The sequence below is a fragment of the Anomaloglossus baeobatrachus genome, chromosome 5 (assembly GCF_048569485.1).
Source record: "Anomaloglossus baeobatrachus isolate aAnoBae1 chromosome 5, aAnoBae1.hap1, whole genome shotgun sequence".
Lineage (NCBI taxonomy): Eukaryota > Metazoa > Chordata > Amphibia > Anura > Aromobatidae > Anomaloglossus > Anomaloglossus baeobatrachus.
The window spans coordinates 346,336,975-346,358,606 of record NC_134357.1 but is presented as its reverse complement, the minus strand read 5'-3'; positions in this window follow the sequence as shown (position 1 = coordinate 346,358,606).

The following is a 21,632-nucleotide window of genomic DNA, read 5'->3' as shown; positions in this document are numbered from 1 at the left end:
GATGGATGGAGAGAGGGACGGTCGGATGGAGAGAGGGATGGATGGGTGGATGGATGGAGAGAGATGAATGGATGGAGAGTGGGATGGAGAGAGGGATGGATGGAGAGATGGATGGATGGAGAGAGGAATGGATGGATGAAGAGAGGGATGGAGAGAGGATAGATGGATGGATGGAGACAGGAATGGATAGATGGATGGATGGAGAGAGGGATGGATGGATGGAGAGAGGGATTGATGGATGGAGAGAGTGATGGATGGATGGATAGAGATAGAGATGGATGGATGGATAGATGGAGAGAGGGATGGATGGATGGAAAAAGGGATATATTGATGAAAAGAGGGATAGATGGATGGAGAGAGGGATGGAGAGAGGGATGGATGGAGAGATGGATGGATGGATGGAAAGAGGAATGGATGAATGGATGGAGAGAGGGATTGATGGATGGAGAGAGTGATGGATAGATGGATAGACAGAGAGAGATGGATGAATAGATGGAGAGAGGGATGGATCGATAGATGGATGGATGGAGAGAGGGATGGATGGAGAGAGGGATGGATGGAGAGAGGGATGCATGGAGAGAGGGATGGATGGATGGATGGATAGATGGAGAGAGGGATGGATGGATGGATGGAGAGAGGGATGGATGGATGGATGGATGGATGAATGGAAGGAGAGAGGGATGGATGAATTGTTGGATGGAGAGAGGGATGGATGGTTTTAGAGAAGGATAGATGGATGGATGGATGGATGGAAGGAGAGAGGGATGGATAGATGGATGGAGAGAGGGATGGATGGATGTATGGAGAAAGGGATGGATGGGTGGATGGATAGAGAGAGGGAATGATGGAGAGAGGGTGTCACGCTCCCCGGTTCCTCTGCCATGCTCCCCGGCTCCCCTGCCTTGCTCACCGGCTCCCCTGCCACGCTTCCCCACTCCCAGGTTACGCTCCGCCGCTCCCGTGCCAGGCTTCCCGGTCCCCCGCTCCACAGCCTTCATGCCCCATCACCTGCGGTCCCCAGGCAGCCCGGTCCCCGCTCCCGGCACCCATCGGTAACGCTGAGCCAGCCCGGCACTCCTGTCTCCTGTGCACCGCTCCCTGCTCTAGCTTCTGGCACCCGGGCCTCGCGCATGCGCATTAGGGCGCACGCGGTCATTGACCCTCTCTTAAAGGGCCAGTGTCCTCCAACAGGATATTGAAGTATCAGGTACAGGGTACATAGGGGGATCATTTCCAAGTGGGCGGAGCCTGTTCTTCGTGTTTGCTAAGCTAGGAGTCAGGTCTCCTTATGTCTTGTGCCATACTTAACTATCTGTCTTGTAGAGTCGCCCCCGTCTCGCCAACCGGTCCTGACGACTCCCGAACCCCGAACGGTGACTGCCTGCCATCCCGTCAGTCCCTACCATCTCCGATCCCTGGATCCGTGTGGTGACTCACCTCCTCGCTCCATTGGTTCCGGATTCTGCCTGACGTCATCTCGGCCTCCGAACCTGAGCTCCGTCACCCGGACTACCTTCAGAGACTCCGTGGTCCCAGGGACTTCTTCACTCCACTCCTCTGAACGGACTGTCCTGCTACCTGTAGTGCTCCGGCTACCGGGCACCTTGCCCTCGGTGAGGTGTTCAGCCCAGTGGATCCACCTCCTGGGCCTACCCGTCCTCCTGGTCCTAACAGAGGGATGGATGCATGGAGAGAGGGATGGATGCATGGAGAGAAGGATGGATGGATGGATGGATGGATGGATGGAGAGAGTGAGTGATGGATGGAGAGAGTGAGTGATGGATGGATGGGGAGAGGAATGGATGGAGAGAGAGATGGATGGAGAGACGGATGGAAGGATGGATGGATGCATGGATGGATGGATGGATGCATGGATGGATGAATCGAGAGAGGAATGGATGGATGGATGGATGGATGGATAGAGAGAGGGATGGATGCATGGAGAGAAGGATGGATGGATGGATGGAGAGAGTGAGTGATGGATGGATGGGGAGAGGAATGGATGGAGAGAGAGATGGATGGATGGGGAGACGGATGGAAGGATGGATGGATGCATGGATGGATGGAGAGAGGGATGGATGGATGCATGGATGGATGAATCGAGAGAGGGATAGATGGATGGATGGAGAGAGGGATGGTCGGATGGAGAGAGGGATGGAGAGGAAATGGATGGATGGATTGATGGAGAGAGGGATGGATAGAGTGATGGAGAGAGGGGGAGAAGGATGGATGGAGAGAGGGATGGACGGATGGATGGATAGAGGTATGGATGGATGGAGAGAGGGAGGGATGGATGGATGGATGGATGGATGGAGAAAGGGATGGATGGATGGAGAGAGGGATAAATGGATGGATGGATGGAGAGAGAAATGGATGGAGAGAGGGATGGATGGATGGATGGAGAGAGAGATGAATGGATGGAGAGAGGGATGGAGAGAGGGATGGATGGAGAGATGGATGGATGGTTGGATGGATGAATGGATGGATGGATGAATGGATGGATGGAGAGAGAGATGGATGGAGAGAGGGATGGATGGAGAGAGGGATGGATGGATGGATGGAGAGATGAATGGATGGAGAGAGGGATGGAGAGAGGGATGGATGGAGAGATGGATGGATGGATGGATGGAAAGAGGAATGGATGAATGGATGGAGAGAGGGATTGATGGATGGAGAGAGTGATGGATAGATAGATAGAGAGAGAGATGGATGGATGAATAGATGGAGAGAGGGATGGATGGATAGATGAATGGATGGAGAGAGGGATGGATGGAGAGAGGGATGGATGGAGAGAGGGATGGATGGATGGATGGATAGATGGAGAGAGGGATGGATGGATGGATGGATGGATGGAGAGAGGGATGGATGGATGGATGAATGGAAGGAGAGAGGGATGGATGGATGAACTGTTGGATGGAGAGAGGGATGGATGGATTTAGAGAAGGATAGATGGATGGATGGATGGATGGAAGGAGAGAGGGATGGATAGATGGATGGAGAGAGGGATGGATGGATGTATGGAGAAAGGGATGGTTGGGTGGATGGATAGAGAGAGGGAATGATAGAGAGAGGGATGGATGCATGGAGAGAAGGATGGATGGATGGATGGATGGAGAGTGAGTGACGGATGGATGGGGAGAGGAATGGATGGAGAGAGAGACGGATGGAAGGATGGATGGATGCATGGATGTATGGAGAGAGGGATGGATGGATGCATGGATGGATGAATCGAGAGAGGGATGGATGGATGGATGGATGGAGAGAGGGATGGATGCATGGAGAGAAGGATGGATGGATGGATGGATGGAGAGAGTGAGTGATGGATGGATGGGGAGAGGAATGGATGGAGAGAGATATGGATGGATGGAGAGACGGATGGAAGGATGGATGGATGCATGGATGGATGGAGAGAGGGATGGATGGATGGATGGATGGAGAGAGGTATGGTCGGATGGAAAGAGGGATGGAGAGGAAATGGATGCATGGATTGATGGAGAGAGGGATGGATGGAGTGATGGAGAGAGGGAGAGAAGGATGGATGGAGAGAGGGATGGATGGATGGATAGAGGGATGGATGGAGAGAGGGAGGGATGGATGGATGGATGGATGGATGGAGAAAGGGATGGATGGATGGAGAGAGGGATGGATGGATGGATGGAGAGAGAAATGGAAGGATGGATGGAGAGAGGGATAGATGGCTGATTTGAGAGAGAGATGGATGGATGGAGAGAGGGATGGATGGATGGATGGATGGATGGATGGAGAGAGGGATGGATAGATGGAGAGAGGGTTGGATGGATGAATGGATGGATGGAGAGAGGGATGGATGGAGAGAGGGATGGATAGATGGATAAAGGGAGAGAGGGAGGGATGGATGGATGGAGAGAGGAATCGATGGATGGAGAGAGGGATGGATGGATGGATGGAGAGAGGGATGGATGGATGGAGAGAGGGATGGAGAGATGGATGGATTGATGGATCGCGAGAGGGATGGATAGACGGATGGAGAGAGGATGGATGGATGGAATGATGGATGAAGAGAGGGATGGATGGATGGAGAGAGGGATGGATGGATGGAGAGAGAGAGGGATGGATGGATGGATAAAGGGAGAGAGGGAGGGATGATAGATGGAGAGAGGGAGGGATGGATGGATTGAGAAAGGGATGGATGGAGAGAGGGATGGATGGATGGAGAGAGGGATGGCTGAATGGAGAGAGGGATGGCTGGATGGAGAGAGAGAGGGATGGATGCATGGATGGATGGGTGGATGGATGGAGAGAGGAATGGATGGATAGATGGAGAGAGGGATGGATTAATGGATGGATGGATGAAGAGAGGGATGGATGGATGGAGAGAGGGATGGATGGATGGAGAGAGAGAGGGATGGATGGATGGATAAAGGGAGAGAGGGAGGGATGATAGATGGAGAGAGGGAGGGATGGATGGATTGAGAAAGGGATGGATGGAGAGAGGGATGGATGGATGGAGAGAGGGATGGCTGAATGGAGAGAGGGATGACTGGATGGAGAGAGAGAGGGATGGATGCATGGATGGATGGGTGGATGGATGGAGAGAGGAATGGATGGATAGATGGAGAGAGGGATGGATTAATGGATGGATGGATGGAAAGAGGGAGGGATGGATGGAGAGAGGGATCGATGGATGGAGAGAGGGATCGATGGATGGAGAGAGGGATGGATGGATGGAAAGAGGGATGGATAGATGGATGGATGGAGAGAGGGATGGATGGAGAGATGGATGGATTGATGGATCGGGAGAGGGATGGATGGACGGATGGAGAGAGGATGGATGGATGGAATGTTGAATGAAGAGAGGGATGGATGGATGGATGGAGAGAGGGATGGATGCATGGATGGAGAGAGAGAGGGATGGATGGATGGAAGGAGAGAGGGATAGATGGACTGCTGGATGGAGAGAGGGATAAATGAATGGAAAGAAGGATGGATAGAGAGAGGGATGGATGGATAAAGAGAGGAATGGATGGAAGGGGAGAGGGATGGATAGATGGAGAGAGGGATGGATGGATGAATGGATGGATGTAGAGAGGGATGGATGGAGAGAGAGATGGATGGATGGATGGAGAGAGATGAATGGATGGAGAGAGTGATGGAGAGAGGGATGGATGGAGAGATGGATGGATGGATGGATGGAGAGAGGAATGGATGGATGAAGAGAGGGATGGAGAGAGTATAGATGGATGGATGGAGACAGGAATGGATAGATGGATGGATGGAGAGAGGGATGAATGGATGGATGGAGAGAGGGATTGATGGATGGAGAGAATGATGGATGGATGGTAGGTTAGAGAGAGAGAGAGATCGATGGATGGATGGATAGATGGAGAGAGGGATGGATGGAGAAAGGGATATATGGCTGAATAGAGGGATATATGGATGGAGAGAGGGATGGAAGGATGGATGGAGAGAGGGATGGATGGATGGAGAGAGGAATGGATAGATGGAGAGAGGGATGGTTTGAGAGAGGGATGGATTGAGAGAGGGATGGATGGATGGATGGATGGATGGGGAGAGGGATGGATAGATGGAGAGAGGGATGGATGGATGAATGGATGGATGGAGAGAGGGATGGATGGATGGATGGAAGGAGAGAGAGATGAATGGATGGAAAGAGGGATGGAGAGAGGGATGGACGGAGAGATGGATGGATGGAGAGAGGAATGGATGGATGGAGAGAGGGATGGATGGAGAGAGGGATGGATGGATGGAGAGAGAGATGGATGGATTGGGAGAGGGATGGAGAGATGGATGGATTGATGGATCGCGAGAGGGATGGATAGACGGATGGAGAGAGGATGGATGGATGGAATGATGGATGAAGAGAGGGATGGATGGATGGAGAGAGGGATGGATGGATGGATGGAGAGAGAGAGGGATGGATGGATTGATAAAGGGAGAGAGGGAGGGATGGATAGATGGAGAGAGGGAGGGATGGATGGATTGAGAAAGGGATGGATGGAGAGAGGGATGGATGGATTGAGAGAGGGATGGCTGAATGGAGAGAGGGATGGCTGGATGGAGAGAGAGAGGGATGGATGCATGGATGGATGGGTGGATGGATGGAGAGAGGAATGGATGGATAGATGGAGAGAGGGATGGATTAATGGATGGATGGATGGAAAGAGGGAGGGATGGATGGATGGAGAGAGGGATGGATGGAGAGAGGGATCGATGGATGGAGAGAGGGATGGATGGATGGAAAGAGGGATGGATAGATGGATGGATGGAGAGATGGATGGATTGATGGATCGCGAGAGGGATGGATGGACGGATGGAGAGAGGATGGATGGATGGAATGTTGAATGAAGAGAGGGATGGATGGATGGATGGAGAGGGGGATGGATGCATGGATCGATGGATGGAGAGAGAGAGGGATGGATGGATGGAAGGAGAGAGGGATGGATGGACTGCTGGATGGAGAGAGGGATAAATGAATGGAAAGAAGGATGGATAGAGAGAGGCATGGATGGATAAAGAGAGGAATGGATGGATGGGGAGAGGGATGGATAGATGGAGAGAGGGATGGATGGATGAATGGATGGATGTAGAGAGGGATGGATGGAGAGAGGGATGGATGGATGGATGGAGAGAGATGAATGGATGGAGAGAGTGATGGAGAGAGGGATGGATGGAGAGATGGATGGATTGATGGAGAGAGGAATGGATGGATGAAGAGAGGGATGGAGAGAGTATAGATGGATGGATGGAGACAGGAATGGATAGATGGATGGATGGAGAGAGGGATGAATGGATGGATAGAGAGAGGGATTGATGGATGGAGAGAATGATGGATGGATGGTAGGTTAGAGAGAGAGAGATCGATGGATGGATGGATAGATGGAGAGAGGGATGGATGGAGAAAGGGATATATGGCTGAATAGAGGGATATATGGATTGAGAGAGGGATGGATTGAGAGATGGATGGATGGATGGATGGAGAGAGGAATGTATGGATGAAGAGAGGGATGAAGAGAGGGATGAAGAGAGGATAGATGAATGGATGGAGACAGGAATGGATAGATGGATGGATGGAGAGAGGAATGGAAGGATGGATGGATGGATGGATGGAGAGATGGATTGATGGATGGAGAGAGGGATGGATGGGTAGATGGAGAAGGCGATGGATGGATGTAGAGAGGGATGGATGAAGAGAGTTATGGATGGATGCATGGAGGGAGGGATAGATGGCTGGGTGGATGGATGGAGAGAGGGATGGATGGCGAGAGGGATGGATGGATGGATGGAGAGAGGGATGGATTGATGGATAAAGGGAGAGAGGGAGGGATGGATGGATGGAAAGAGGGAGGGATGGATGTTGAGAAGGATGGGTGGATGGATGGAGAGAGGGATGGATGGATGGATGGAAGGATGGAGAGAGGGACGGATGGAGAGAGGGATGGATGGATGGATGGATAGAGAGAGGAATGGATGGTTGGAGAGAGGGATGAAGGATGGAGAGAGGGATGGATATATGGATGGAGAGAGGGAAGGATGGATGGATGGATGGAGAGAGGGATTGATTGATTGATAGATGGATGGAGTAAAGGATGGAGGGATAGATGGATGGGGAAAGGGAGGGATGAATGGATGGATGGATGAAGAGAGGGATGGATGGATGGAGAGGAAGATGGTTGGAGAGAGGGATGGAGAGAGAGATTAATGGAGAGAGGGATGGATGGATGGATGGAGGGATGGATGGATGGATGAAGAGAAGAATGGAGAAAGGCATGAATGGATGGATGGAGAGAGAAATGGAAGGATGGATGGATGGATGGATGGATGGATGGAGAGATGTATTGATGGATGGAGAGAGTGATGGATGGATGAATGGATGGATTGATTGAGAGAGGGATGGATGGATAGATGGAGAGAGTGATGGATGGATGGAGAGAGGGATGGATGGATGTAGAGAGGGATGGATGAAGGGAGGGATGGATGCATGGATGGCTGGGTGGATAGATGGAGAGAGGGATGGATGGCGAGAGGGATGGATGGATGGATAAAGGGAGAGAGGTATGGATGGATGGAAAGAGGAAGGGATGGATGTTGAGAAGGATGGGAGTATGGATAGAGAGAGGGATGGATGGATGGATGGAAGGATGGAGAGAGGGACGGATGGAGAGAGGGATGATTGATGGATGGATAGAGAGAGGAATGGATGGATGGAGAGAGGGATGAAGGATGGATGGGGAGAGGGATGAATGAATAGATGGATGGATAGATGGAGAGCGGGATAGATATATGGATGGAGAGAGGGAAGGATGGATGGATGGATGGAGAGAGGGATTGATTGATTGATGGATGGATGGAGTAAAGGATGGAGGGATAGATGGATGGAGAAAGGGATGGATGGATGGATGGATGAAGAGAGGGATGGATGGATGGAGAGAGGGACAGATGGATGGATGGATGGAGAGAGGGATAGATGGAGGAAAGGATGGATGGATGGAGAGAGGGATGGTTTGAGAGCGGGATGGAGAGAGAGATTAATGGAGAGAGGGATGGATGGATGGATGGAGGGATGGATGGATGAAGAGAAGAAAGGAGAAAGGCATGGATGGATGGATGGAGAGCGGAATGGAAGGATGGATGGATGGATGGAGAGATGGATTGATGGATAGATGAAGAGAGGGATGGATGGATGGAGAGATTGATGGATGGATGAATGGATGGATGGATTGAGAGAGGGATGGATGGATAAATGAAGAGAGGGATGGATGGATGGAGAGAGGGATATAAGGATGAAGAGAGGGATGGATGGATGGAGAGAGGGATGGAAGGATGGATGGAGAGAGGGATGGATGGACTGCTGAATGGAGAGAGGGATAAATGAATGGAAAGAAGGATGGATAGAGAGAGGGATGGATGGATAAAGAGAGGAATGGATGGATGGAGAGAGGGATGGATTGAGAGAGGGATGGATGGATGGGGAGAGGGATGGATAGATGGAGAGAGGGATGGATGGATGAATGGATGGATGTAGAGAGGGATGGATAGATGGAGAGAGGGATGGATATATGGATGGAGAGAGGTATGGATGGATGGAAAGAGGGATGGATAGATGGATGGATGGAGAGAGGAATGGATGGATGGAGGGATGGATGGATGGATCGCGAGAGGGATGGATGGACGGATGGAGAGAGGATGGAATGATGGATGGAGAGAGGAATGTATGGATGGATGGATGAATGGAGAGAGGGATGGATGGATGGATGGATGGAGAGAGAGGGATGGAAGGATGGATGGAGAGAGGGATGGATGGACTGCTGGATGGAGAGAGGGATAAATGAATGGAAAGAAGGATGGATAGAGAGAGGGATGGATAAAGAGAGAAATGAATGGATGGAGAGAGGGATGGATTGAGAGAGGGATGGATGGATGGGGAGAGGGATGGATAGATGGAGAGAGGGATGGATGGATGAATGGATGGATGTAGAGAGGGATGAATGTAGAGTGGGATGGATGAAGAGATGGATGGATGGAAAGAGATGAATGGATGGAGAGAGGGATGGAGAGAGGGATGGATGGAGAGATGGATGGATGGATGGAGAGAGGAATGTGTGGATGAAGAGAGGGATGAAGAGAGGATAGATGGATGGATGGAGACAGGAATGGATAGATGGATGGATGGATAGAGGGATGGATGGATGGATGGAAAGAGGGATTGATGGATGGAGAGAGTGATGGATGGATGGATAGAGAGAGAGAGATGGATGGATGGATAGATGGAGAGAGGGATGGATGGAGAAAGGGATATATGGATGAAAAGAGGGATAGATGGATGGAGAGAGGGATTGATGGATGGAGAGAATGATGGATGGATGGTAGGTTAGAGAGAGAGAGAGATCGATGGATGGATGGATAGATGGAGAGAGGGATGGATGGAGAAAGGGATATATGGCTGAATAGAGGGATATATGGATGGAGAGAGGGATGGAAGGATGGATGGAGAGAGGGATGGATGGATGGAGAGAGGAATGGATAGATGGAGAGAGGGATGGTTTGAGAGAGGGATGGATTGAGAGAGGGATGGATGGATGGATGGATGGGGAGAGGGATGGATAGATGGAGAGAGGGATGGATGGATGAATGGATGGATGGAGAGAGGGATGGATGGATGGATGGAAGGAGAGAGAGATGAATGGATGGAAAGAGGGATGGAGAGAGGGATGGACGGAGAGATGGATGGATGGAGAGAGGAATGGATGGATGGAGAGAGGGATGGATGGAGAGAGGGATGGATGGATGGAGAGAGAGATGGATGGATTGGGAGAGGGATGGAGAGATGGATGGATTGATGGATCGCGAGAGGGATGGATAGACGGATGGAGAGAGGATGGATGGATGGAATGATGGATGAAGAGAGGGATGGATGGATGGAGAGAGGGATGGATGGATGGATGGAGAGAGAGAGGGATGGATGGATTGATAAAGGGAGAGAGGGAGGGATGGATAGATGGAGAGAGGGAGGGATGGATGGATTGAGAAAGGGATGGATGGAGAGAGGGATGGATGGATTGAGAGAGGGATGGCTGAATGGAGAGAGGGATGGCTGGATGGAGAGAGAGAGGGATGGATGCATGGATGGATGGGTGGATGGATGGAGAGAGGAATGGATGGATAGATGGAGAGAGGGATGGATTAATGGATGGATGGATGGAAAGAGGGAGGGATGGATGGATGGATGGAGAGAGGGATGGATGGAGAGAGGGATCGATGGATGGAGAGAGGGATGGATGGATGGAAAGAGGGATGGATAGATGGATGGATGGAGAGATGGATGGATTGATGGATCGCGAGAGGGATGGATGGACGGATGGAGAGAGGATGGATGGATGGAATGTTGAATGAAGAGAGGGATGGATGGATGGATGGAGAGGGGGATGGATGCATGGATCGATGGATGGAGAGAGAGAGGGATGGATGGATGGAAGGAGAGAGGGATGGATGGACTGCTGGATGGAGAGAGGGATAAATGAATGGAAAGAAGGATGGATAGAGAGAGGCATGGATGGATAAAGAGAGGAATGGATGGATGGGGAGAGGGATGGATAGATGGAGAGAGGGATGGATGGATGAATGGATGGATGTAGAGAGGGATGGATGGAGAGAGGGATGGATGGATGGATGGAGAGAGATGAATGGATGGAGAGAGTGATGGAGAGAGGGATGGATGGAGAGATGGATGGATTGATGGAGAGAGGAATGGATGGATGAAGAGAGGGATGGAGAGAGTATAGATGGATGGATGGAGACAGGAATGGATAGATGGATGGATGGAGAGAGGGATGAATGGATGGATAGAGAGAGGGATTGATGGATGGAGAGAATGATGGATGGATGGTAGGTTAGAGAGAGAGAGATCGATGGATGGATGGATAGATGGAGAGAGGGATGGATGGAGAAAGGGATATATGGCTGAATAGAGGGATATATGGATTGAGAGAGGGATGGATTGAGAGATGGATGGATGGATGGATGGAGAGAGGAATGTATGGATGAAGAGAGGGATGAAGAGAGGGATGAAGAGAGGATAGATGAATGGATGGAGACAGGAATGGATAGATGGATGGATGGAGAGAGGAATGGAAGGATGGATGGATGGATGGATGGAGAGATGGATTGATGGATGGAGAGAGGGATGGATGGGTAGATGGAGAAGGCGATGGATGGATGTAGAGAGGGATGGATGAAGAGAGTTATGGATGGATGCATGGAGGGAGGGATAGATGGCTGGGTGGATGGATGGAGAGAGGGATGGATGGCGAGAGGGATGGATGGATGGATGGAGAGAGGGATGGATTGATGGATAAAGGGAGAGAGGGAGGGATGGATGGATGGAAAGAGGGAGGGATGGATGTTGAGAAGGATGGGTGGATGGATGGAGAGAGGGATGGATGGATGGATGGAAGGATGGAGAGAGGGACGGATGGAGAGAGGGATGGATGGATGGATGGATAGAGAGAGGAATGGATGGTTGGAGAGAGGGATGAAGGATGGAGAGAGGGATGGATATATGGATGGAGAGAGGGAAGGATGGATGGATGGATGGAGAGAGGGATTGATTGATTGATAGATGGATGGAGTAAAGGATGGAGGGATAGATGGATGGGGAAAGGGAGGGATGAATGGATGGATGGATGAAGAGAGGGATGGATGGATGGAGAGGAAGATGGTTGGAGAGAGGGATGGAGAGAGAGATTAATGGAGAGAGGGATGGATGGATGGATGGAGGGATGGATGGATGGATGAAGAGAAGAATGGAGAAAGGCATGAATGGATGGATGGAGAGAGAAATGGAAGGATGGATGGATGGATGGATGGATGGATGGATGGAGAGATGTATTGATGGATGGAGAGAGTGATGGATGGATGAATGGATGGATTGATTGAGAGAGGGATGGATGGATAGATGGAGAGAGTGATGGATGGATGGAGAGAGGGATGGATGGATGTAGAGAGGGATGGATGAAGGGAGGGATGGATGCATGGATGGCTGGGTGGATAGATGGAGAGAGGGATGGATGGCGAGAGGGATGGATGGATGGATAAAGGGAGAGAGGTATGGATGGATGGAAAGAGGAAGGGATGGATGTTGAGAAGGATGGGAGTATGGATAGAGAGAGGGATGGATGGATGGATGGAAGGATGGAGAGAGGGACGGATGGAGAGAGGGATGATTGATGGATGGATAGAGAGAGGAATGGATGGATGGAGAGAGGGATGAAGGATGGATGGGGAGAGGGATGAATGAATAGATGGATGGATAGATGGAGAGCGGGATAGATATATGGATGGAGAGAGGGAAGGATGGATGGATGGATGGAGAGAGGGATTGATTGATTGATGGATGGATGGAGTAAAGGATGGAGGGATAGATGGATGGAGAAAGGGATGGATGGATGGATGGATGAAGAGAGGGATGGATGGATGGAGAGAGGGACAGATGGATGGATGGATGGAGAGAGGGATAGATGGAGGAAAGGATGGATGGATGGAGAGAGGGATGGTTTGAGAGCGGGATGGAGAGAGAGATTAATGGAGAGAGGGATGGATGGATGGATGGAGGGATGGATGGATGAAGAGAAGAAAGGAGAAAGGCATGGATGGATGGATGGAGAGCGGAATGGAAGGATGGATGGATGGATGGAGAGATGGATTGATGGATAGATGAAGAGAGGGATGGATGGATGGAGAGATTGATGGATGGATGAATGGATGGATGGATTGAGAGAGGGATGGATGGATAAATGAAGAGAGGGATGGATGGATGGAGAGAGGGATATAAGGATGAAGAGAGGGATGGATGGATGGAGAGAGGGATGGAAGGATGGATGGAGAGAGGGATGGATGGACTGCTGAATGGAGAGAGGGATAAATGAATGGAAAGAAGGATGGATAGAGAGAGGGATGGATGGATAAAGAGAGGAATGGATGGATGGAGAGAGGGATGGATTGAGAGAGGGATGGATGGATGGGGAGAGGGATGGATAGATGGAGAGAGGGATGGATGGATGAATGGATGGATGTAGAGAGGGATGGATAGATGGAGAGAGGGATGGATATATGGATGGAGAGAGGTATGGATGGATGGAAAGAGGGATGGATAGATGGATGGATGGAGAGAGGAATGGATGGATGGAGGGATGGATGGATGGATCGCGAGAGGGATGGATGGACGGATGGAGAGAGGATGGAATGATGGATGGAGAGAGGAATGTATGGATGGATGGATGAATGGAGAGAGGGATGGATGGATGGATGGATGGAGAGAGAGGGATGGAAGGATGGATGGAGAGAGGGATGGATGGACTGCTGGATGGAGAGAGGGATAAATGAATGGAAAGAAGGATGGATAGAGAGAGGGATGGATAAAGAGAGAAATGGATGGATGGAGAGAGGGATGGATTGAGAGAGGGATGGATGGATGGGGAGAGGGATGGATAGATGGAGAGAGGGATGGATGGATGAATGGATGGATGTAGAGAGGGATGAATGTAGAGTGGGATGGATGAAGAGATGGATGGATGGAAAGAGATGAATGGATGGAGAGAGGGATGGAGAGAGGGATGGATGGAGAGATGGATGGATGGATGGAGAGAGGAATGTGTGGATGAAGAGAGGGATGAAGAGAGGATAGATGGATGGATGGAGACAGGAATGGATAGATGGATGGATGGATAGAGGGATGGATGGATGGATGGAAAGAGGGATTGATGGATGGAGAGAGTGATGGATGGATGGATAGAGAGAGAGAGATGGATGGATGGATAGATGGAGAGAGGGATGGATGGAGAAAGGGATATATGGATGAAAAGAGGGATAGATGGATGGAGAGAGGGATGGAAGGTTGGATGGAGAGAGGGATGGATGGATGGAGAGAGGAATGGATGGATGGAGAGAGGGATGGATTGAGAGAGGGATGGATGGATGGATGGATGTGGAGAGGGATGGATAGATGGAGAGAGGGATGGATGGATGAATGGATGGATGGAGAGAGGGATGGATGGAGAGAGGGATGGATGGAGAGAGGGATGGATGGATGGATGGATGGAGAGAGAGATGAATGGATGGAGAGAGGGATGGAAAGAGGGGTGGATGGAGAGATGGATAGATGGATGGAGACCGGAATGGATGGATGGATGGATGGATGGAGAGAGGGACTGATGGATGGAGAGAGCGATGGATGGATGGAGAGAGGGATGGAGGGATGTAGAGAGGGATGGATGAAGAGAGTTATTAATGGATGGATGGAGGGATGGATGCATGGATGGCTGGGTGGATGGATGGCGAGAGGGATGGATGGATGGATGGAGAGAGGGATGGATTGATGGATAAAGGGAGAGATGGAGGGATGGATGGATGGAAAGAGGGAGGGATGGATGTTGAGAAGGATGCGTGGATGGATGGAGAAAGGGATGGATGGAAGGATGGAGAGAGGGACGGATGGAGAGAGGGATGGATGGATGGATGGGTAGAGAGAGGAATGGATGGATGGAGAGAGGGATGAAGGATGGAGAGAGGGATGGATATATGAATGGAGAGAGGGAAGGATGGATGGAGAGAGGGATTGATTGATGGATGGATGGATGGATGGATGGAGTTAAGGATGGAGGGATAGATGGATGGATGGATGGATGGATGGAGAAAGGAAGGGATGGATGGATGGATGAAGAGAGGGATGGATGGATGGAAAGAGGGATAGAGAGAGGGATTAATGGATAGAGGGATGGATGGATGGATGGATGGATGGAGGGATGGATGGATGAAGAGAAGAATGGAGAAAGGCATGGATGGATGGATGGAGAGATGGATTGATGGATGGAGAGAGGGATGGATGGATGTAGAGAGGGATGGATGAAGAGAGTTATGGATGGATGGAGGGAGGGATGGATGCATGGATGGCTGAGTGGATGGATAGAGAGAGGGATGGATGGCGAGAGGGATGGATGGATGGATAGAGGGAAGGATTGATGGATAAAGGGAGAGAGGGAGGGATGGATGGATGGAAAGAGGGAGGGATGGATGTTGAGAAGGATGGGTGGATGGATGGAGAGAGTGATGGATGGATGGATGGAAGGATGGAGAGAGGGACGGATGGAGAGAGGGATGGATGGATGGATAGAGAGAGGAATGGATGGGATAGAGAGAGGGATGAAGGATGGATGGGGAGAGGGATGAATGAATAGATGGATGGAGAGAGGGATGGATAGAGGGAAGGATGGATGGATGGATGGAGAGAGGGATTGATTGATTGATGGATGGATGGATGGAGTAAAGGATGGAGGGATAGATGGATGGAGAAAGAGAGGGATGGATGGATGGATGGATGGATGAAGAGAGGGATGGATGGATGGATGGAGAGAGGGACAGTTGGATGGATGATGGAGAGAGGGATAGATGGAGGAAAGAATGGATGGATGGAGAGAGGGATGGTTGGAGAGAGGGATGGAGAGAGGGATTAATGGAGAGAGGGATGGATGGATGGATGGATGGATGGAGGGATGGATGGATGGAGGGATGGATGGATGAAGAGAAGAATGGAGAAAGGCATGGATGGATGGATGGAGAGAGGAATGGAGGGATGGATGGATGGATGGATGGAGAGATGGATTGATGGATGGAGAGAGTGATGGATGGATGAATGTATGGATGGATTGAGAGAGGGATGGATGGATAGATGGAGAGAGGGATGGATGGATAGATGGAGAGAGGGATGGATGGATGGAGAGAGGGATATAAGGATGAAGAGAGGGATGGATGGATGGAGAGAGGGATGGAAGGATGGATGGAGAGAGGGATGGATGGAGAGATGGATGGATGGATGGATGGATGGAGAGAGGGATGGAGAGAGGGATGGATAGATGGATGGATGAATGGATAGATGGAATGAGAGAGGGATGAATGGTTGGATGGAGAGAGGAATGAATGGATGGAGAGAGGGATGGATGGATAGATGGATGGATTGATGGAGAGAGGGATGGATGGATGGAGAGAGGGATGGATGGATGGAGAGAGGGATGGATGGATGGATGGGAAGAGGGATGGATGGATGGATGGAGAGAGGGATGGATGGATGAAGAGAGGGATGGATGGATGGATTGATGGAGAGAGGGATTGATTGATTGATGGATGGATGGATGGATGGAGTTAAGGATGGAGGGATAGATGGATGGAGAAAGGAATGGATGGATGGATGGATGAAGAGAGGGATGGATGGATGGAGAGAGGGATGGAGAGAGGGATTAATTGATAGAGGGATGGATGGATGGATGGAGGGATGGATGGATGAAGAGAAGAATGGAGAAAGGCATGGATGGATGGATGGATAGAGGAATGGAAGGATGGATGGATGGAGAGATGGATTGATAGATGGAGAGAGTGATGGATAATTGAATGGATGGATGGATTGAGAGAAGGATGGATGGATAGATGGAGAGAGCGATGGATGGATGGAGAGAGGGATGGATGGATGTAGAGAGGGATGGATGAAGAGAGTTATGGATGGATGGATGGAGGGAGGGATGGATGCATGGATGGCTGAGTGGATGGATGGAGAGAGGGATGGATGGCGAGAGGGATGGATGGATGGATGGAGAGAGGGATGGATTGATGGATAACGGGAGAGAGGGAGGGATGGATGTTGAGAAGGATGGGTGGATGGATGGAGAGAGGGATGGATAGATGGATGGAAGGATGGAGAGAGGGACGGATGGAGAGAGGGATGGATGGATGGATAGAGAGAGGAATGGATGGATGGAGAGAGGGATGAAGGATGGATGGGGAGAGGGATGAATGAATAGATGGATGGAGAGAGGGATGGATAGAGGGAAGGATGGATGGATGGATGGATGGAGAGAGGGATTGATTGATTGATGGATGGATGGATGGAGTAAAGGATGAAGGGATAGATGGATGGAGAAAGGGAGGGATGGATGGATAGATGGATGAAGAGAGGGATGGATGGATGGAGAGAGGGACAGATGGATGGATGATGGAGAGAGGGATAGATGGAGGAAAGGATGGATGAATGGAGAGAGGGATGGTTGGAGAGAGGGATGGAGAGAGGGATTAATGGAGAGAGGGATGGATGGAGGGATGGATGGATGAAGAGAAGAATAGAGAAAGGCATGGATGGATGGATGGAGAGAGGGATGGAAGGATGGATGGAGAGAGGGATGGATGGAGAGATGGATGGATGGATGGATGGAGAGAGGGATGGAGAGAGGGATGGATAGATGGATGGATGGATGAATGGATAGATGGAATGAGAGAGGGATGGATGGATGGATGAATGGTTGGATGGAGAGAGGGATGGATGGCGAGAGGGATGGATGGATGGATGGATGGAGAGAGGGATGGATTGATGGATAAAGGGAGAGAGGGAGGGATGGATGGATGGAAAAAGGGAGGGATGGATGTTGAGAAGGATGGGTGGATGGATGGAAAGAGGGATGGATGGATGGATGGAAGGATGGAGAGAGGGATGGATGGATGGATAGAGTGAGGAATGGATGGATGGAGAGAGGGATGAAGGATGGATGGGGAGAGGGATGAATGAATAGATGGATGGCGAGAGGGATGGATAGACGGAAGGATGGATGGAGAGAGGGATTGATTGATTGATGATGGATGGATGGAGTAAAGGATGGAAGGATAGATGGATGGAGAAAGGGAGGGATGGATGGATGGATGGATGGATGAAGAGAAGGATGGATGGAGAGAGGGATGGTTGGAGAGAGGGATGGAGAGAGGGAATAATGGAGAGAGGGATGGATGGATGGATGGATGGATGGAGGGATGGATGGATGAAGAGAAGAATGGAGAAAGGCATGGATGGATGGATGGAGAGAGGAATGGAGGGATGGATGGATGGAGAGATGGATTGATGGATGGAGAGAGTGATGGATGGATGAATGGATGGATGGATTGAGAGAGGGATGGATGGATAGATGGAGAGAGGGATGGATGGATGGGAGAGGGATATAAGGATGAAGAGAGGGATGGATGGGATGGAGAGAGGGATGGAAGGATGGATGGAGAGAGGGATGGATGGAGAGAGGGATGGATGGATGGATGGATGGAGAGAGGGATGGAGAGAGGGATGGATAGATGGATGGATGAATGGATAGATGGAGATGACGAGATGGATGGATTGATGGAGAGAGGGATGGATGGATGGAGAGAGATGGATGGATGGGTGGATGGATGAAGAGAGGGATGGATAGGGAGAGGGATGGATGGATGGAGAGAGGGATGGATGGATGGATGGAGAGATGGATGGATGGATGGATGGATGGGGAGAGGGATAGATGGATGGATGGAGATAGGGATGGATGGAGGAAGAGAGGGATGGATGGATGAAGGAAGAGAGGGATAGATGACCGGATGGATAGAGAGAGGGATGGATGGATGGTATGTGGGAAGGATGCATGCATGGATGGATGGAGAGGGGGATGGAAGGATGGATGCTTTTAATCGAGAGTGGCATGGATGAATGGATGCATGGATGGATGGAGAGAGGGATGGATGGATGGAGAGGGGATTGATGGATAGAGAGAGGGATGGATGGATGAATGGAGAGAAGGATGGATAGAGACAGGGATGGATGGATGGAGAGAGGATGTATTGATGGATGGAGAGAGGGATGGATGGAGAGACGTATGGGTGGATGGACTGAGAAAGGGATGGATGGCAGGGTGGAGGGATGGAGAGGGACGGATGGAGAGAGGGATGATGGATGGATGGATGGAGAGAGGATGGATAGCGAGATGAATGGATGGATGGAGAGAGGGATGAAGGATGGATGGATGGGGAGAAGGATGGATGAATGGATGGATGGAGAGAGGGATGGATGGATGGAGAGAGGGATGGATGGATGGAGAGAGGGATGGATGGATGGAGAGAGGGATGGATGGGTGGATGGATGGAGTGAGGGATGGATGGAGAGAGGGATGGATGGGTGAATGTATGGAGAGACGGATGCATAGATGGATGGAGAAAGGGATGGATGGATGGAGAGAGGGATGGATAGATGGAGAGAGGGATGGATCGAGAGAAGGAAGGATAGATGGAGGTAAGGATGGATGGATGGATGGATGGATGGAGAGAGGGATGGATGGAGAGAGGGATGGATGGATGGAGAGTGGGATGCATGGATGGATGGATCTTTGGATAGATGGATGGAGAGAGGGATGGATGGATGGATGGAGGGAGGATTTGATGGATGGAGGATATGATGGGTGGAGTAAGGGATGGAGGGATGGATGGATGGAGAGGGGGAGGGATGGATGGATGAAGAGAGGGATGGATGAAGAGAGGGATGGATGGATGGATGGATGGAGAGAAGGATGGATGTTTGGATGAAGAGAGGGATGGATGGAGAGAGGGATGGATGGATGGAGAGAGGGATGAATGGATGGATGGAGAGAGGGATGGATGGATGTATAGAGGGATGGAAGGATGGAGAGAGAGATGGATGGATAGATGGAGAGAGGGATGGAGATAAGGATGGATGGAGAGAGGAATGGATGGATGGATGGATGGATGGAGAGAGGGATGGATGGAGAGAGGGATGGATGGATGGAGAGTGGGATGCATAGATGGATGGCTATATGGATGGATGGATGGAGAGGGATGGATGGATGGATGGAGGGAGGATTTGATGGATGGATGGAGGGAGGATATGATGGATGGAGGGAGTAAGGGATGGAGGGATGGATGGATGGAGAGAGGGAGGGATGGATGGATGAGAGAGGGATTGATGGATGGATGGAGAGAGGGATGGATGGATGGAAGGATGGAGAGAGGGACTAATGGAGAGAGGGATGATGGATTGATAGATTGAGAGAGGGATGGATGGATAGCAAGAGGAATGGATGGATGGAGAGAGGGATGAAGGATGGATGGATGGGGAGAGGGATGGATGAATGGATGGATGGATGGAGAGAGGGATGGATAGATGGAGAGAGGGATGATGGATGGAGTGAGGGATAGGTGAATGGATGGATGGAAAGAGGGATGGACGGATGTAGGGATGGAGAGAGGGAAGGATCGAGAGAGGGATGGATGGATGGAGAGAGGAATGGATGGATGGATGGAGAGAGGGATGGATGAATGGATGCTTGTACGGATGGAGGGATGGATGGATGGAGAGAGAGAGGGATGGATGTATGGAGCGGAATGGATGGATGGAGAGAGGGATGATGGATGGATGGATGGGGAGAGGGATGGGTGGATGGAAGGATGGAGAGAGGGATAGATGGATGGAGAGAGGGATGGATGGATGGAGAGAGGGATGGGTGGATGGAGAGAGGGATGGGTGGATTGATGGATGGAGAAAGGGATGGATGGATGGATGGAGGGATGGAGAGAGGGACGGATGGAGAGAGTGATGGATGGAGGATGGATGGAGAGAGGGATTGATGGATGAAGAGGGATGGAGAGAGGGATGGATGGATGGAAGGAAAGAGGGATGGATGGATGAAGAGAGGGATCGATGGGTGGATGGATGGAGAGACGGATGGATGGATGGATTGAGAGAGGGATGGTGGGATGGATGGGAGAGTTGGATAGTTTGATGGATGGTTGGATGGAGAGAGGGATGGATAGATGGATGGAAAGAGAGATGGATGGATGGATGGAGAGAGGGACGGTTGGAGAGTGTGATGGATAGATGGAGAAAGGGATGGGATGGGGTGAATGTATGGAGAGTGGGATGCATAGATAGATGGAGATAGGGATGGAGTGGATGGAGAAAGGGATGGATGGATGGAGAGAGGGATGGATGGAGAGAGGGATGTATGGATGGAGAGTGGGATGCATGGATGGATGGATCTATGGATGGATGGATGGAGAGAGGGATGGATGGATGGATGGAGGGAGGATTTGATGGATGGAGTAAGGGGATGGAGGGATGGATGGATGCAGAGAGGGAGGGATGGATGGATGAAGAGGGGGATGGGATGGATGGATGGAGAGAAGGATGGATGGATGGAGAGAGGGGGATGAATAGAAGATGAAGATGAAAGAGAAAGGATGGGGATGGGGATAGATGGAGAAAGGGATGGAGATAAGGATGATGATAGAGAATG